Genomic DNA, 21192 nt, shown 5'->3' with positions numbered 1-21192 from the left:
CCTAACCCTCACACTCACCCTCACCCTAACCCTAATCCTAAACCTAACCCTATCCCTAAACGTCTCCTAACCCTCACACTCTCCCTAACAATAACACTAACCCTAACCCTAAACCTCACACTAACCCTCCCCATAACCCTAACTATAACCCTAAAAATCATCCTCTCCCTAACCCTAACCCTAAACCTAACCCTAAACCTCACCATAACCCTAACCCTCACCCTCACCCTCAACCTCACCGTAACTCTAACCCTAACACTAACAATAACATTAACCCTAACCCTAAACATAACCATAACCCTCACCCTCAGCCTCACCCTCACCGCAAACTTAACCCTAAACCTAACACTAACAATAACCCTAACCCTAAGCCTAACCCTAATCATAACTCTAATCCTCACCCCCACCCTCAACCTCAGCCTAACCCTAAGCTTAACCCTAACCCTAACCCTAACCCAAAACCTCACCGTATCCCTAAGCCTAACCCTAATCCTAACACTAACTCTAACCATAAACCTAACCCTAAACTAACCCTAATCCTCAGCCTCACCCTCACCCTAACCCAAACCCTAACCCTAACACTAACTCTAATCCTAAATCTCACCCTCACCCTAACCCTAACTCTATCCATAACCCTAAACCTAAACCTAATCCTAACCCTAACCCTAACCCTCATCCTCACCGTAACCATAACCCTAACCCTAACACTAACAATAACCCTAACCCGAACACGCACACTCACCCTAACCATAACCCTCACCCTAACACTAACCCACACCCTAACACTTACCTTCACCCTAACACTAACCCTACCCTAACATTAACCCTCACACTAACGCTAATCCTAAACCTAACTGTAAACCTGAACCTAACCCTCAACCTCACCCTAACCCTAACACTAACTCTAACACTAACCCTCCCCCTAACCCTCCCCCTAACCCTATATCTAACGATAAACCTCAAATTCTCCCTAACCCTAACCCTAACACTAACCCTAACCCTAAACCATAGCCTAAACCTAACGATCACCCTCACCCTCACCCTGAACATCACTGAAACCCTAGCCCTAGCCCTAACAATAACACTAACGCTAACGCTAACCCTAACCCTAAACATAACCCTCACCCTCAGCCTCACTCTCACTGCAAATTTAACCATAACCATAACACTAACAATTACCCTAACCCTAACCCTAAGCCTAACCCTCACTCTACCCTAACCTAAAAACCTAACCCGAACACTAACCATAAACCTAAACCTAACCCTAACCCTAACCCTAAACCTAAACCTAATCCTCAGCCTCACTTTCACCCTAAACCAAACCCTAAAGCGAACCCTCACCCTAACCCTAACCTTAATCCTAAACCTATCGGTCCCACTCACCCTCACCCTAACCCTAAACCTAAACCTAACCATATCCTTAACCCTAACCCTCACCCTAACCCTCACCCTCGCCCTAACCGTAACCCTCATCCTAACCCTAAACCTCATCCTATCCCTCACCATAACAATAAACCTAACCCTCACCCTAACCCTAACCCTAACCTTCTCCCTCATGCCCGGGCTAAGCCTAAGCCTAAGCCTAAGCCTAATCCTAACCCTAACCCTCCCCCTGACCCTAACCCTAACATTAACCCTAACTCTAAACCTAAACCTCAGTCTCACCCTAACCCTATCTCTAACCTTAATCGTAAACCTAAACCTCATCCTAACCCTAATCCTAACCCTCACCCTCACCCTCACTGTAACCGTAACCCTAAACATAACCATAACAATAACTGTAACCCTAACCATTACCATAACCATAACTCTTACCCTAACCCAAACACTCACCCTAACACTTACCCTCACCCTAACACTAACCCTAACCCTGACCTTAACTCTCACACTAACCCGAACCCTAACCCTAAACCTAAACCTCAACCTAACACTCACCAACACCCTAACCCTAACCCTAACCCTAACCCTCAACCTAACCATCCCCTTAACCCTATATCTAACCCTAAACCTCACCCTCACCCTCACACTAACCCTCCCCCTAATCCTAACCCTAACCCTCACCCTAACCCTAACTCTCAACCTCAACCTCACCCTCAACCTAACCCTACGCCTAACCCTAACACACACACTCACCCTCACCCTAACTCTAATCCTAACCCTAACACAAACCCTAACCCTCCCCCTAACTCTCACGGAAAACCTAACCCTAACCCTAACACTAACACTAAATCTCAACCTAACCCTCACGCGAACCCTGATTCTAACCCTAAAACTCACCCTCACCCTAAACCTAACTCTAACCCTAAACCAAAACCTAAACCTCACCCTAACCCTAACTTTCACCTGCACCCTCACCCTCACAGTAACTCTAAGCCTAACCATAACAATAACACTAACCCTAACCCGAACCATCACCCTAACCCTAATCCTCACCCCCACCCTCACCCTCAGCCTAACCATAAGCTTAAGCCTAACCCTCACCATAACCCTTACACTCACCCGCACCCTAACCCTAATCCTAACCTTAAACCTATCCCTAAAACTCATCCTAAACCTCACCCTCATCCTAACCCTAACACTAACCCTAACCCTGAACCTCACCCTAATCCTCCTCCTAACCCTAACATTAACCCTAAACCTCACCCTCACCCTCACCCTAAACCAAACCTTCAACCTCACCGTAACTCTAACCCTAACCCTAACAATAACACTAACCCTAACCCTAACATTAAGTATAACCTTTACCCTCACACTCAGCCTCACCCTCATCGCAAACTTAACCCTAAATATAATACTAACAATAACCCTAAACCTAACCCTAATTCTAACCCTAATCCTCACCCCCACCCTCACCCTGAGCTTAATCCTAAGCCTAACCTTAATCCTAACACTAACTCTCACGATAACCATATCCCTAACCCTAACCCTAACCCTAAACCTAAACCTAAGCCTAACCATAAACCTAACCCTAAACCTCATCCTCACACTCACCCTAGCCCAATCCCTAAACTTAACCCTCACCCTAACCCTAAGCCTAATGCTCAACCTAACCCTAAACCTCACCCTCACCCTAACCCTAATCATAACCCTAACCCTATCCCTAACACTAACCCTCACCCTAACCCTCACCCTAGCCCTAACCGTAACCATAATCCTAAACCTAAACCTCACCCTAACCCTCACCCTAACCCAAACCCTAACCCTAACACTAACCCTTATTCTAACAATAAACCTCACCCTCACCCTAACCCTAACTCTAACCCTATCCCTAAACCTAAACCTCATCCTAACCCTAAACCTAAACCTCACTCTCACCCTCACGGTAACCGTAACCCTAACCCTAACCCTAAAAATAACCCTAACCCTAACCCTAACCCTCACCCTAACAGTAACGGTCACCCTAACCCAAACCCACAAACTAACACTTAGCCTCACCTTAACACTGACCCTAACCCTAACACTAACCCTAACCCTAACCCTAACCCTAATCCTCAACCTAACCCTCACCCTCACCCTAACCCTAACACTAACCCTAAACCTAACCCTCACCCTAACCCTCCCCCTAAGCCTATATCTAACCCTAAACCTCCCAGTAACACTAACCTTAATACTGAACCTTAACCCCACATTAACCCTAACCCTAAACCTCACTCGCACCTTCACCGTAACTCTAAACCTAAGCCTAACAATAACACTAACCCTAACCCTCAACCTAACCCTAACACTCACCCTCACGCTCACCCTCACCCTAACCCTAAGCCTAACCCTAACCCTGACCCTAACCCTCACACTCACGCTAACACTTACCCTAATCCTAATCCTAACCCTAAGCCTAAACCTCACCCTCATCCTAACCCTCACCCTAACACTATCTCTAACACTAACCCTAACCCTAACCCTCACGCTCAGCCTCAACCTAACCCTATCTCTAACCCTAAACCTCACCTTCACCCTAACCCTAAAACTACCCCACAGCCTGATCGTAAACCAAACACTAAACCTAAACCTAACCCTCACAATTAACCCTAAATTTCACCCTAACCCTTAACCTCACCCTCACCCTCAACCTCACGCTCAGCATAACCCTAACCCAAACCCTAATCCTAACCCTCAACTTCAACCTCACCTTAACCCTAACGCTAACCCTCACCCTCAGGCTCACCCTAACCCTAACTCTAACCCTAACCCTCACCCTCACACTAACCCTAACCCACACCCTCACCCTAACCCTAAACCTAACCCTAAACCTCACCCTGAAATTCACCATAACCCTAACCTCACCCTCACCAAAACCTCAAAGTAAATCTAACTCTAAACCTAACAATAAAACTAACCGTATCACTACCTCTAACCCTAACCATAACCCTCACCCTCAGCCTCACCCTCACCACAAACTTAATCCTAAACATAACACTAAGCATAACTCTAACCCTAACACTAACCCTAATCCTCACCCCCACCCTCACCCTCAGCCTAACCCTAAGACAAACCCTAACCCTAACCCTCACCGTAACCCTAACCCTAAACGTAACCCTAATCCTAAACTTAGCCCTATCCTTAAACCTCAAATTAAATCTCATCCTCACCCTAACCCTAAAACTAACCCTCACCCTAAACCTCACCTTAACCCTCCCCCTAAACATCACTCTAAGCCTAAATCTCACCCTCACCCTAACCCTAATTCTAACCCTAACCCTAAAACTAAACCTCATCCTAACCCTAAACCTCACCCACCCTAACCCTTACCCTAATCCTACTCCTATCACTAAGCCTAACCCTCATCCACACCCTAACCCTCAACCTAACCCTAACTCTAACACTAACCCTAAACCTAACCCTCACCCTCAGCCTCATTCTAACCCTAATTCTAACCCTACACCTCAAACTCACCCTAACCCTAACCCTAACCCTAAAGCTAAACCTCACCCTAACCCTAAACCCAAAACTCACCCTCACCCTTGCCCTCATCCTAACCCTAATCCTAACCCTAATGCTCATCCAAACCCTCGCCATAACCCTAACCCTAGCCCTCACCCTAACACTTACCCTCAAACTCTCCCTCACCCTCAGCCTAAACCTAAGCCTAAACCGAACCCTCACCCTAACCCTCACACTCACCCTCACCCTAACCCTAACTCTAAACCTAACCCTATCCCTAAACCTCCAACTATGTTTATTGCAGCATTATTTACCATAGCTAAGATATGGAACCAACCCAGATGCCCCTCAGTAGATGAATGGATCAAGAAAATGTGGTATATATACACAATGGAATTCTATGCCTCTATCAGAAAGAATGACATTTCCCCATTTGTTAGGAAATGGAAAGGTTTGGAAAAAATTATATTAAGTGAAGTAAGCCAGGCCCAAATAAGCATAGGTCCCATGGTTTCCCTTATTTGCAATATCTAGTATAGGTATGAGTCAAGCGGAAAAGGTCAGATAATGTGATGTTAGGAAAATGAACCCTTAAATATGTATTTTAATGCTTTCGTTTCTTTCATGCATGTGTTTCTAACGCATTTATAAGATTATTTCTTTGTTGCTTTGTATGTCCCTCCCCCACAGTGTAACCCCCGCTTTCACTATATTTGATTTCAGTATAACATGTGGAGGAGATGGGGACAAACAAGTCGTTTAAGGATTCAGGTGGACCTGTTGCAACAATGAGAAGTACAAAATGTCATGTCAAAACCAGCTTTACAAAGTCGGTGTGGGGGGAGAGGGGGGTATAATTGGGTGGGGGGAGGGGGGTATAATTGGGTGGGGGAGGGGGGAGGCGGGGAAGGGAGGTGAAGGGTAAACAAAGGAGGAGGCTGCAATGCTTGGTAAGAAATGTATGGATTATCCTGCCCATGTAATTGTAGCCCCTCTGTACAGTATGTTCTCAAATAAAATAAAATAAAATTAAAAAAACAACAAAACAAAACAAAACAAAACACTCACCCTAACCCTAAGCCTAACCCTAACATAACCATAACCCTCACACTCACCCTCACCCTAACCCTAACCCTAAACCTAACCTAAACCCTCAATCTAACCCTCACCCTATCCCTAACTCTAACATTAACCCTAACCCTAACCCTCACCCTCAACCTCACCCTAACCCTACATCTATCCCTAACCCTAAGACTGAACCTCACCCTAAGCCTAACCCTAACCCTCACCCTCACCCTCACCGTAACCCTAATCTTAAACCTAAAAATAACCCTAACACTATCCCTAACCCTCACCCTAACCATAAACCTCACCCTAACCCTAAACCTCACCATAACACTTACCCTCACTCTAACACTAACCCTAACCCTAACAATAACCCTCACACTAAACCTAACCCTCACCCTAATACTAAACCTCACCCTAACCCTAACCAAAACCCTCACCCTCACCGTAGCCCTCACCCTAACCCTAATTCTAACCCTCACCCTCACACTAACCCTAACCCTCATCCTCACACTAAACCTCACACTGACCCTAACCCTAATCCACAATCTAACACTCACCCTAACTCTAACCCTAACCCTTACCCTAACCCTAAACCGAACATTAACGCTCACCCTTAACCCTCACACTAAGCCTAAACCATAACTTTACCCTTAGCATATTCCTCACCCTAAACCTCACCCTAAACCTAAACCTCATCCTAACCCTCACCTTAACCATAAACCTAACCATACCCCTAACCCTAACCCTCACCCTCAACCTCACGCTCAGCCTATCCCTAAGCATAAGCCTAAGCCTATCCCTCACCCTCACACTCACCCTCACAGTAACTCTAACCCTAAACCAAACAAAAAACTAATCCTAAGCCTAACCCTAACCCTAACCGTAACCCTACCCTAATCCTAACACTCACCCTCACCCTAGGCCTGATCCTAACCCTAACCCTTACCCTAATGCTAACCCTCACCCTTACAGTAACCTTAACCCTCATCCTAACCTCACCCTAACCCAAAACCCTAAATCTAAACCTCAACCTACACCTAAAGCTAATCCTCACCCTAACACTAACCCTCACCCTAACCCTCACCTTAACCCTAACTCTACCTCTAAGCCTCACTCTAACCCTAACCCTCACGCTCACCCTCTCCCTCAGTGTAACCCTAATCCTAACCCTAACCCTAACCCTCACAATAACTCTAAAGCTTACCCTCACCCTAACCCTCAACCTAACCCTAAACCTCACACACACCCTAACCATTACCCTAATCCTAATCTTATCACTAAGCCTAAATCTCACCCACACCCTAAACCTCACCCTAACCCTAACTCTAACACTAACCCTAACCCTAACCCTCACCTTCACCCTCAGCCTCACCCTAACCCTAACTCTAACCCTAAAACTCAACCTCACCCTAACCCTAACCCTAAAACTCACCCTCACATTAGACCTCACCCTAACCCTAATCCTAAACCTAATGCTAATCCAAACCCTCCCATAACCCTAAACCTAGCCATCACCCTAACCCTAACCCTCAACCTTCACCCTCAGCCTAAATCTAAGCCTAAACCTAACCCTCACACTAACCCTCACAGTCACCCTCACCCTAACCCTAAACCTAAACCTAACCCTATCCCTAAACCTAACCCACACCCTAAACATAACAGTAACCTTAACCCTAAACCTCACCCTAACCATAACTCTAACCCTAAACCTCACCCACACCCTAACCCTAACCCTAAACCGCACCCTAACCCTATACCTAACCCTCACCCTATAGCTAACCCTATACCTAACCCTATACCTAACCCTCTAACCCTAACCCTAACAATAACACTAACCCTAACGCTAACCATCACCCTAACCCTAATCCTCACCCCCACCCTCAGCCTCAGCCTAACCCTAAGCCTAAGACTAACCCTCACCCTAACCCTCACACTCACCCTTACCCTAAACCTAATCCTAAACCTAGCTCTATCCATAAACCTTAACCTAAACCTCACCCTCACCCTCACCCTAACACTAACCCTAACCCTAAACCGCAACCTAACCCTCCGCCTCACTCTAAATCTAACCCTAATCCTCACACTCACCCTCAACCTAAACCTAACCCTAACGCTAAAGCTCACCCTAAACCTCACCCAAACTGTAGCCCTCACCCGCACCCTCAACCTCACAGTGACCCTAACCCTCACCATAAAATTAACACTAACCCTAACCCTAACCATAACCATAACAATAACCATAACCCTCGCCCTCACCAATTACTTAACCCTAACCATAACATTAACAATAACCCTAACCCTAATCCTCACCCCCAAACTCACCCTCAGCCTAACCCTAAACCTAAATGTAACCCTAACCATAACCCTAACCCTCACTGTAACCCTAACCGTAACCCTAACCCTAAACCTAACCCTAATCCCTCAGCCTAACCTTCCCCCTAAACAAACCCCAACCCTAACCCTCACCCTAACCCTATCCTAACCCTCAACCTCACCGTAACCTTAACTCTAAACCTAACCCTAACAATAACCCTAACCCTAATCCTAAACCTCACCTAACCATAACCCTCACCCTAAACTAAACTCTCAGCCTAACACTTAACCTCACCGCAACACTAACCCTAACCCTAACACTAACCCACACACTAACACTAACCGTAACCCTAACCAGAAACCTCAACTAAACCCTCACCCTCACCCTAACACTAACATTAACCCTAATCCTAACAATAACACTAACCCTAACTGGAAACATCACCCTCAACTTAGTCCTCACCCACACCCTCTCCCTCAGCCTAACTCTAAGCCTAAGCCTAACCCTGAACCTAAACTTCACACTCACCCTCAACCTAACTCTAATCCTAAACCTAACCCTATTCCTAAACCTCAACTTAATCCTCACCCTCACCCTAAACCTAACACTAACCCTAACTCTAAACCTCACCCTAACCCTCACCCTAACCCTAACCCTAATAGTAACACTAACACTAACCCTAAATCTAACCCTCACACTAAGCCTCCCCCTAACACTATATCTAACCCTATACCTCACCCTCACCCTAACCCTAATCCTAACCCTTAACCCCACCCTTAACATAACCCTAAACCTCACTGGCACCCTCACCCTCACCGTAACTCTAACCCTAACCCTAACAATAACACTAACCCTAATCCTCACCCTAACCCTAACACTCACCCTCACCCTCCCCTCAGACTAACCCTAAGCCTGACCCTAAACCTGAAGCTAACCCTCACACTCATGCTAACCCTTACCCTAATCCTAATCCTAACCCTAAGCCAAAACGTCATTCTCATCCTAACCCTCAACCTAACCCTAACTCTAACACTAACCCTAACGCTAACCCGCACCCTCAGCCTCACCCTAAACCTAACTCTAACATTAAACCTCAATTTTACCCTAACCCTAACCCTAAACCTCACCCTAACCCTCCCCTTACCTTAACTCTAACACTAAACCTCACACTCACCCTCACCCTAACCCTAACACTAACACTAAACCTCACGTTAAAACTCACCCTAACTGTAGCACTCACCCGCACCCTCAACCTTACTGAAACTCTAACCCTAATCCTAACAATAACACTAACCCTAACAATAACCCTAACCCTAACCATAACCCTCAACCTCAGCGTCACCCTCACCACTAACTTAACCCTAAGCATACCAGTAACAAAAACCCTAACTCTAACCCTGATCCTCACCACCACCCTCACCCTCAGGCTAACCCTAAACCTAAGCCTAACCCTAATCCTCAGCCTCACCCTCAGCCTAACCCAAACCCTAACCCTAACCTGCACCCTAACCCTAAGCTTAAGCCTAACCCTAACCCTAACCCTCACACTAACCCTCACCCTAATCCTAATCGTAAATTTAACCCTATCCCTAACCCTAACCCTCAAAGTCAGCCTCAACCTAGCCCTCACCCTAACCCTAATCCTAACAGTAAACCTCATCCTAACCCTCACCCAAACCCTAACCGTAACCCTAACACTAACCCTTACTCTAACCCTAAACCTCACCCTCACCCTAACCCTAAATCTTACCCTAACCCTAAACCTAAACCTCATCCTAACCCTATCCCTCACACACACCCTAACCATTACCCTAATCCTAATCCTATCACTAAGCCTAACCCTCACCCACACCCTAACCCTCAACCTAGCCCTAATTCTAAAACTAACTTTAACCCTCACCCTCACCCTCAGCCTCACCCTAACCCTAACTCTAAACCTAAACCGAAACCTCACCCTAAACCTAAGCCTAAACCTAACGCTAAACCTCACCCTAACACTAACCCTAAAACTCACCCTCACATTAGCCATCACCCTAACCCTAATCCTAACCCTAAAGCTCATCCAAACACTCCCCATAACCCTAACCCTAGCCTCCCAACCTAACCCTAACCCTCAATTTCACTCTCACCCTCAGCCTAACCCTAAGCCTAAACCTAACCCTCACCCTAACCCTCACACTCACCCTCACCCTAACCCTAATCCTAAACCATATCCTATCCCTAAAACTCACCCTCACCATAAACCTAACACTAACCCTAACCCTAAACCTCACCCTAACCCTAACTCTAACCCTAAACCTCAGCCACACCCTAACACTAAACCTAACCCTAAACCGCACCCTAACCCTAACCCTAAACCGCACCCACACCCTCACCCTCACTGTAACTCTAACCCAACCCTAACAATAACACTAACCCTAACCCTAATCATCACCCTAACCCTAATCCTCACCCCCACCCTCAGCCTCAGCCTAACCCTAAGCCTAAGACTAACCCTCACCCTAACCCTCACACTCACCCTCACCCTAAACCTAATCCTAAACCTAGCCCTATCCATAAACCTCAACCTAAACCTCAACCTCACCATAACCCTAACATTAATCCTAACCCTAAACCTCAAACTAAACCTCCCCCTAACCCTAACTCTAACACTAAACCTCACACTCACCCTCAACCTAAACTTAACCCTAATGCTAAACCTCACCCTAAACCTCACCTTAACTGTAGCCCTCACTCGCACCCTCAACCTCACCGTGACCCTAACCCAAACCCTAAAATTAACAGTAAACCTAACCCTAACCCTAACCATAAAAATAACCATGACCCTTACCCTCAGCGTCACCCTCACCTATAACTTAACCCTAACCATAACGTTAAAAATAACCCTAACCCTAATCCTCACCCCCAAACTCACCCTCAGCCTAACACTAAACCTAACTGTAACCTTAACCCTAACCATAACCCTCACTGTAACCCTAACCCTAACCCTAAACCTAAACCTAACCCTTATCCTCAGCCTCACTCTCACCCTAACCAAAACCCAACCCTAACCCTCACACTAATCCTCAGCCTAACCCTAACCCTAACCCTCAACCTCACCGTAACCTTAACCCTAAACCTAAACCTAACAATAACCCTATACCTAATCCTAAACCTCACCCTAACCATAATCCTCACCCTAAACCAAACTCTCACCCTAACACTTAACCTCACCCTAACACTAACCCTAACCCTAACACTAACCCTTACACTAACCCTAACCGTTACCCTAATCCTAAACCTCAACTTAACCCTCACCCTCACCCTAACCCTAACACTAACCCTAACCCTAAAAATAACACTAACCCTAACTCGAATCATCACCCTCAACTTAGTCCTTACCCCCACCCTCTCCCTCAGCCTAACCCTAAGCCTAAGCCTAACCCTCAACCTAACCCTCACACTCACACTCACCCTAACCCTAATCCTAAACCTAACCCTATCCCTAAACCTCAACTTACCCCTCACCCTCACCCTAACACTCAACCTAACCCTAACCCTAACAGTAACACTAACGCTAACCCTAAACCTAACCCTCACACTAAGCCTCCCCCTAACACTCTATCTAACCCTAAACTTCACCCTCACCCTAAACCTAACCCTTAACCCCATCTTAAAACTAACCCTAAACCTCACCTGCAGCCTCACCCTCACCGTAACACTAACCCTAACCCTAACAATAACACTAACCCCAACCCTCACCCAAACCCTAACACTCACCCTCACCCTCACCCTCAGACTAACCCTAAGCCTAACCCTAACCCTGACCCTAACCCTCACACTCACTCTAACCCTTACCCTAATCCTAATCCTAACCCTAAGTCTAACCCTCACTCTCATACTAACCCTCACCCTAAACCTAACTCTAACATTAACCCTAACACTAACCCTCACCCTCAGCCTCACACTAACCCTAATTCTAACCCTAAACCTCACCTTCACCCTGACCCTAACCCTAAACCACACCCTAAACCTAACACTAAACCTCATCCTCACAGTAGCCCTCACCCTAACACTAATCCTAAACCTAAACCTCCTCCTATCCCTCACCCTCACACTAACCCTAACCCTCACTCTCACCCTAACCCTAAACCAAACACTAAAGCTCAACCTAACCCTAACCCTCACCCTCAACATAACCCTTAACCTAACCCTCACCCTAACCCTAAACATAACCCTCAACCCCACCCTCACCCTCAACGTAACTCTAACCCTAACCCTAACAATAACACTAACTCTAACCCTAACCATCAACCTAACCCTAATCCTCAACCCCACCCTCATCCTCAGCCTAACCCTAAGCCTAAGCCTAACACTCACCCTAACCCTCACATTCACCCTCAACCTCACCCTAATCCTAAAGCTAGCCCTATCCCTAAACCTCAACCTAAACCTAACCCTCACCCTAACCCTAACACTAACCCAAAACTTCACCCTAACCCTCCCCATAACCCTAACTCTAACCCTAAACCTCACACTCAACCTCACCCTAACCCTAACCCTAACACTAAACCTCACACTAAACCTCGCTCTAACCATAACCCTCACCGCACTCTCAACCTCACCCTAACTCTAACCCTAACCCTAACAATAACACTAACCCTAACCATTACCCTAACCCTAATCCTCACCCCCACCTTCACCCTCAGCATAACCCTAACCCTAAGCCTAACCCTAAACCTAACCCTCACATACCCTAACCCTAACCGTAACCCTAAATCTCACCCTAACCTTCACCATAACCTTAACCCTAACAAAAAGCCTAACCCTTACCCTTGACCTAACCCTCCCCCTAACCGTAAATATAATCCTAAAACTCACACTCACCCTTATCTATATCCTAACCCTAACCCTCCCCCTAATCCTAACCCTCACCCTCACTGTGACCCTAAACCATGTCCTAACCGTCACCCTAACCCTAACCCTAAACCTCACCCAAACACTAATCCTAACTCTCACACTCACCCTAGCCCTCACCCAAACCCTAATCCTAACCCTAATTCTCATCCTAACCCTCACCCTAACACTTACATTAACATTCACCCTAATCCTAAGCCAAACCCTAACCCTCAACCTAACCCTAACCCTCAACCTCACTGTAAGCCTAACCCTAACCGTCACCCTAACCCTAAATTTAAGCCGAAACCTAACTCTCACCCTAACTCTACCCATAACTCTCATCCTAACCCTAACCCTCACCCTCACCCTCACACTAAGCTTAACCCTAAGCCTAACCCTAACCCTAACCCTAAACCTAACACATACCCTAATCCTAATCCTAACACTAAGCCTTACCCTCCACCTAACCCTAACCCTCACCGTAACCCTTACTCTAACACTAACCCTAAACCTAAACCTCACCCTCAGCATCACCCTAACCCTAACTCTAACCCTAAACCTCACCCTCACCCTAAACCTAACCCTAAACCTCACCCTAACCCTAACCCTTAACCTCACCCTCACCCTAGCCCTCACCCTAACCATAATCCTAACCCTAACCCTCATCTGAACTCTCACCCTAACACTAACCCTAACCCTCACGCTCACACTCAACCTAACCCTAACCCAAAACCTAACCGTAACCCTCAACCTAACCCTGAACCTCATCCTCAATGTAACCCTTACCCTAACACTCACCCTAACCCTAAACTTAACCTGAACCCTAACTCTCACCCTAACCCTAACCCTAAACCTCACACTCAACCTAACCCTAACCCTAATACTAATCCTAACACTAACCCTAACCCTCACCCTCACCCTCACCTTAAGCCTAACCCTAAAATTAATCCTAACCCTAACCCTAACCCTAAACCTCATCCTCACCATAAACCTCACGGTAACCCTAACACTAATCCTCAATGTAACCCTCATCCTCACCCTCACCCTAGCCCTCACCCTAAACTAAACCCTCATCCTCACCCTAAACCTCACACTAACCCTAACACTAATCCTCAATCTAACCCTCAGCATAACTCTCACCTTTACCCTTACCGTCACCACACCCTAACCCTCACCCTAACCCTGCCCCTCACCCTGACCCTAACCCTACCCCTAAACCTCACCCTCACCCTAACCCTAACTCTAACCCTAACCCTAACATTAAACCTCACCCTATCCCTAACCCTAACCCTCACCCTCAACCTCATGTTCAGCCTAACCCTAAGCCTAAGCTTAACCCTTACCCTAAACCTCACACTCACCCTAGCCTTCACCTTCAGACTTACCCTAACACTAACTCTAACCCTAAAACTCACCCTCATCCTAACCCTAACCCTAAACCTAACCCTAAACCTCAGCCTAACCCAAACCCTAAACCTTACCCTCATCCTAGCCCTCACCCTAAACCTAATCCTAAAACTAACCCTCATCGTAACCATCACCCTAACACTAACCCGATCCCGAACGCTCATGCTCACCCTAATCCTAAACCTAACCCGAACACTCAACCAAATCCTAACCCTCACCCTCACTGTAACCGTTACCCTAATACTCACCCTAAACCTAAACTTAACCCGAACCCTCACTCTCAGCCTAACCCTAAGCTTAAGCCTAACCCTAACTCTAACACTAAGCCTAAACCTAACTCTCAACCTCATCCTCAATCTAACTCTAACTCTAACCCTAAACCTCACTCTCACGCTAACCCTAACTCTAACCCTAACCCAAACACTAAAACTCACCCTAAACCTAACCCGAACCCGAACCCTCATTGTAAATCTAACACTAACCCTAACAATAACCCTAACTCTAACCCTAACCATAACCATAATCCTCACCCTAATATTAACACTCACCCTAACACTTACCCTAACCCTAACACTAACCCTAACCCTAACACTAACCCTCACAATAACCCTAAACCTCATCCTAATCCTAAACCTCACCCTAACCCTAACCCTAAATCTAACCCTCACCCTCACCCTAGCCCTCACCCTAACCCTAATTCTAACCCTCACCCTCACCCTAACCCTAACCCTAACGCTCATCCTCACACTAAACCTCACACTAACCCTAACCCTAACCCCAAACCTCAATCTAAACCTTACCCTAACAGTCACCCTTATCTTATCTCTCACCCTCAGCCTAAACCTTAACTTTACCCTTACCATCATCCTCAACCTAACCCTAAACCTCATCCTAACCCTCACCATAACCTTAAACCTAACAATCACCCTAACCCTAACCCTCACCCTCAACCTCATGCTTAGCTTAACCCTAAGCCTAACCCTTACTCTGACGCTCACCCTCAACCTAGCCCTCACCATAACCCTAATCTTAAGATTATCCCTCATCCTAACCCTCACCCTAACCCTAAGCCTAAAAATCACCCTAACCCTAATCCTCACCCCCAACCTCATCCTCCACATAACCCTAATCCTAAGCTTAACCCTAACACTAAACCTCACTTACCCTCACCCTAACCCTAATCCTAACCCTAAACCTAAACCTAAACCTCAACCTAACCCTCAACCTAACCTTAACCCTAACACTGACCCTAACCATAAGCCTCGACCTAACCCTCCGCCTAACCATAAATCTATCCCTAAAACTCACACTCACCCTAAACCAAATTCTAACCCTAACCCTGAACCTAACCTAACCATCACCCTCACTGTAACACTCACCCTGATCCTAACCCTCACCCTAACCCTAAATCTCACCTGAACACTAACCCTAACCCTCCCCCTCCCCCTAGCCCTCACCCTAACCCTAAACCTAACCCTAATGCTCATCCTAACCCACACCCTAACCTTAACACTAACCCTGACCCTAAACTTAAGCCTAAACCTAATCCTCAACCTAACCCTAACCCTCACGCTCACCATAACCGTAACCCTCATCCTAACCCTAAACTTAACCCGAACCCTAACTTTCACCCTAACCCTACCCCTAAATCTCACCCTAACCCTATCCCTCACCCTCACCCTCACCCTTAGCCTAACCATAAGCTAACCCTAACCCTAACCCTAATCCTCACACTCACGCTAACCTGTACCCTAATCCTAATCCTAACACCTAGCCTAAACCTTACCCTCACTCTAACCCTCACTGTAACCCTAAATCTAACACTAACCCTAACCCTAACCCTCACCCTCAGCCTCACCCTAACCTTAACTCTAACCCTAAACCTGACCCTCACCATAACACTAACCCTAAACCTCACCCTCACCCTAGCTCTCACCCTAACCCTTATCCTAAACCTAACCCTCATCCTAACCCTCACCCTCACCCTCACTTTCACCCTAACCCTAACCCTAACCCTAACCCTAACCCTCAACCTAACCCTAACCCTAACTCTCAGCCTAACCCTAAACCTAACCCTCACCCTCACCCTAACCCTCAAATTCACCCTCACCTTCAGCCTAACACTAAGCCTAAAACTAACCCTCACCCTAACCCTCACACTCACCCAAAAACCAACCCTAATCCTAATCCTAACACTAACCCTAAACCTCACGCTCACCCTAACCCTCACCTTAAGCCTAACCCTAAAATTAATCCTAAGTCTAACCCTAACCCTCACACTTACCCTCACCCTTACCCGAATCCTAATCCTAACACTAAGCCTAACACTCATTCTCATACTAACCCTCACTGTAACCATAACTCTAACACTAACCCTAACACTAACCCTCACCCTCAGCCTCACCCTAACCCTAACTCTAACCCTAAACCTCACCCTCACACTAACCCTAACCCTAAACCTAACCCTACACCTCACCCTAACCCAAATCCTAAACCTCAACCTCACCCTAGCCCTCACCCTAACCATAAAACTAACCCTCATCCTAACCCTCAGCCTAACACTAACCCTAACCGTCACCTTCACCCTCACCCTAACACTAAACCTAACCCTAAGCCTCAACCTAACCCCAACCCTCACCCTCACTGTAACCGTTACCCTTACCCTCATGCTAACCCTAAACTTAACCCGAACCCTAACTCTCACCCTAACCCTAACCCTAACCCTTACCCTAACCCTAACCCTCAACCTAACCCTCACCCTCAACCTAACCCTAAGCCTAAACCTATCCCTAACCCTAACCCTCATCCTATCCCTCAGCCTAACCTAACCCTCATCCTATACCTAACCCTCACCCTTACCCTCACCCTCACCGTCACATTAACTCTAACCCTAACCCTTACAATAACACTAAACCTAACCCTAAGCCTGTCCCTCAACCTAAACCTCAACTTAAACCACAGCCTCACCCTAACCCTAACACTAGCCCTCACCCTAACCCTCCCCCTAAACCTAAATCTAACCCTATACCTCACACTCACCCTAACCCTAATCCTAACCCTAAACCTAAACCTCACCCTCACCCTCACCCTCGTCGTAACTCTAACCCTAAACCTAACAATAACACTAAATCTAACCCTAACCCTAACCCTAACACTAATCCTACCCCTAACCCTCACACTCAGCCTCAACTTAACTGCAAACTTAATCATAACCATAACACTAACAAGAATCCTAACCCTAACCCTAATCCTAACTCTCACCCTCACCCTAACACTCATCCTTTCCCTAACCCTCAACCTAACCTTAACCCTGACCCTCACCATAACCCTAAGCCACATCCTAACCCTTACCCTCACCCTAACCCTAACCCTAATCCTCACCCTAACATTAACCATAATCCTCACCTTCACCCTAGCCATCACGCTAACCCTAATCCTAACCCTAATCCTCAACCTAACATTGACCCTAACCCTAACCCTAACACTAATCCTAACCCTCAACCTCAACCTAACCCTAACTCTCACCCTTACTATAAACCTCAACCAAACCGAAAACTTAACCCTCATCCTAAACCTCACCCTAACCCTAACCGTAACCCTCACACTAACCCGCACCCTAACCCTAACTCTAAACCTAAACGACACCCTCACCCTCACCCTTACCCAAACCATAACCCTAAACCTCACCCTAAACCTAACCCTCAACCTCACCCTCACCGTAACTCTAACCCTAACCCTAACAATAACACTAACCCTAAACCTAACCCTAACCCTCACCCTCAACATAACCTTAACCCTAACCCAAACCCTCAGCCTAACCCTAACCCTAACCCTAACCCTAAACCTCACCCTAACCCTAACCCTAACCCTAACCCTCACCCTCACCGTAACAGTAACCTAACCCTAAACCAAACAATAACCCTAACACTGACCCTAACCCTCACCCAAACCATAACCCTCGCCCTAAAATTAAACCTCACCCTAACACTTAACCTCACCATAACACTAACACTAACCCTAACACTAATGCTCACACTAACCCTAACCCTAAACCTAGACATCACCTTAACCCTAACCCTCACCCTCAACCTCAAGCTCAGCCTAAACCTAAGCCTAAGCCTAACCCTTACTGTAAACTCACCCTCACCCTAGCCCTCAACCTAACCCTAACCCTAACCATCACCAAACCCTAATCCTCACCCCCAACCTCACCCTCAGCCTAACCCTAATCCTAAGCCTAACCCTAACCCTCACCCTCACAAACCCTCACCCTTACCCTAATTCTAACCCTAACCCTAACCCTAAACCTCAACCTAACCCTCACCCTAACCTTATCACTAACACTAACCCTAACCCTAACCCTCGACCTAACCTTCCCCCAACACTAAATCTAACCCGAAAACTCACCCTCACCCTAACCCAAATCCTAACCCTAAACCTCAACCTTACCCTAACCCTCACCCTCATTGTAACCCTAACCCTCATCCTAACCGTCACCCTAACCCGAACCCTAACCCTAAACCTCACTCAAACACTCGAACTAACCCTACAACTAACCCTAAATCTAACCTTAAATCTCCCCCTCATCCTAACCCTAATCCTAACCCTAACCCTAAACCTCACCCTAACCCTAACCCTCACCCTCACCTTCACCCTGACCATAACTCTAACCCTAAGCCTAACAATAGCACTAATCCTAACCCTAAATCTAACCCTAACCCTAACCCTAATCCTAACACTCACCCTCACCCTAAACATAATCTTAAACCAAATCCTCAACCTCACCCTAACCCTCAACCACACTGTAAACCTAACATTGATCCTAACCTTAACCCTAACCCTAACCCTAACCCTAAACCATACCCTAACACTAACTCTAACACTGACCCTTACCCTAGCCCTCACCGTAACCCTAATCCTAACCCTAACCCTCACCCTAAGCTTAACGCTCACCCTCACCCTCACACTCAGCCTAACCCTAAACCTAAGCCTAACCCTAACCCTAACCATCACACTCACCCTAAATTTACCCTAATCCTAATCTTAACCCTAAGCCAAAGCCTAACCCTCACCATCACCCTCACCCTATCCCTAACCCTCACCCTAACCCTAACTCTAACACTAACCCTAACCCTAACCCTCAACCTCAGCCTCAAGCTTACCCTAACACTAAAAATAAACCTCAACCTCATCCTAACTCTAAAACTAACCCTAAACCTAAACCTCACCCTAACCCTAACCAAAAACCTCACCCTCAACCTAGCCTTCACCCTAACCTTAATACTAACCCTAACCCTCATCCTACCCCTCCCCATAACCCTAACCCTAAAACTCACCTTCAACCTAACCCTCACCCTAACCTTAACCCTAACCCTCACCCTAACATTAACGCTCGACCAAGCCCTCCAACTAAACCTAAATCTACCACTAAACCTCACCTTCACCCTAACCCTAAACCTAAGCCTAACCCTAAACCTCACCCTAACCCTAACCCTAATCCTCACCCTCACTCTCACCATAACTCTAACCCTAACCCTAAAAATAACACTAATCCTAAACTTAAACCTAACCCTAACCCTAACCCTAATCCTAACTCACCCTCACCCTAACCATAATCTTACACCTAACCATCAAGGTAATCTTAAACCTAACACTCAATGTAACCCTAAACCTCACCCTCACCGTAACCCTAACCTTCATCCTAACCCTAACCCAAACCCTAACCCTAACTCTAAACTTACCCTAACACTAACCCTAACCCTCACCTCACCTAGCCTTCACCCTCACCCTAAACCTAACCCTAACCCTCACCCTAACCCTAAACTTAACTGAACCCTAGCTCTCAACCTAACTCTAACCCTCACCCTAACCCTAACACTCACCCCCACCCTCACTCTCAGCCTAACATTAAGCCTAAGCCTAACCCTAACCCTAACACTCACACTCATCCAAACCCTTACACTAATGCTAATCCTAACCCTAAGCCTAACCCTCACCCTCACCCTCACCCTAAACCTCACCCTAACCTTAACTCTAACACTAACCATAAACCTAACCCTCAACCTCAGCCTCAACCTTAACCTAACTCTAACCCTAAACCTCACTCTCACCGTAACCCTAACTCTAAACCTAACCCTAACACTAAACCTCACCCTAAACCTAACCCTCACCCTCACAGTAACCGTAACCCTAACCCTAACCCTAACAATAACCCTAAACCTAACCCTAACCCTAACCCTAATCCTAACTCTCACCCTCACCCTGACCATAATCTTAAACCTAACCATCAACGTAACCCTAAACCTCCCCCTCACCGTAACCCTAACCCTCATCCTAACCCTAACCCAAACCGTAACCCTAAATCTAAACCTTACCCTAACACTAACCCTAACCCTCACCTCACCTAGCCTTCACCCTCACCTTAAACCTAACCCTAACCCTCACCCTAACCCTAAACTTAACTGAACCCTAGCTCTCACCCTAACGCTAACCCTCACCCTAACCCTAACCCTCACCCTCACCCTCACTCTCAGCCTAATCCTAAGCCTAAGCCTAACCCTAATCCTAACCCTCACACTCACCCAAACCCTTACACTAATGCTAATCCTAACCCTAAGCCTAACCCTCACCCTAACCCTCACTCTCAC

Source organism: Dipodomys merriami, unplaced genomic scaffold (genome assembly GCF_024711535.1).
Source record: "Dipodomys merriami isolate MVZ:Mamm:240054 unplaced genomic scaffold, mDipMer1.0.p SCAF_79, whole genome shotgun sequence".
Taxonomy (NCBI): Eukaryota; Metazoa; Chordata; class Mammalia; order Rodentia; family Heteromyidae; genus Dipodomys; species Dipodomys merriami.
Note: the sequence above shows the minus strand (reverse complement) of the source record.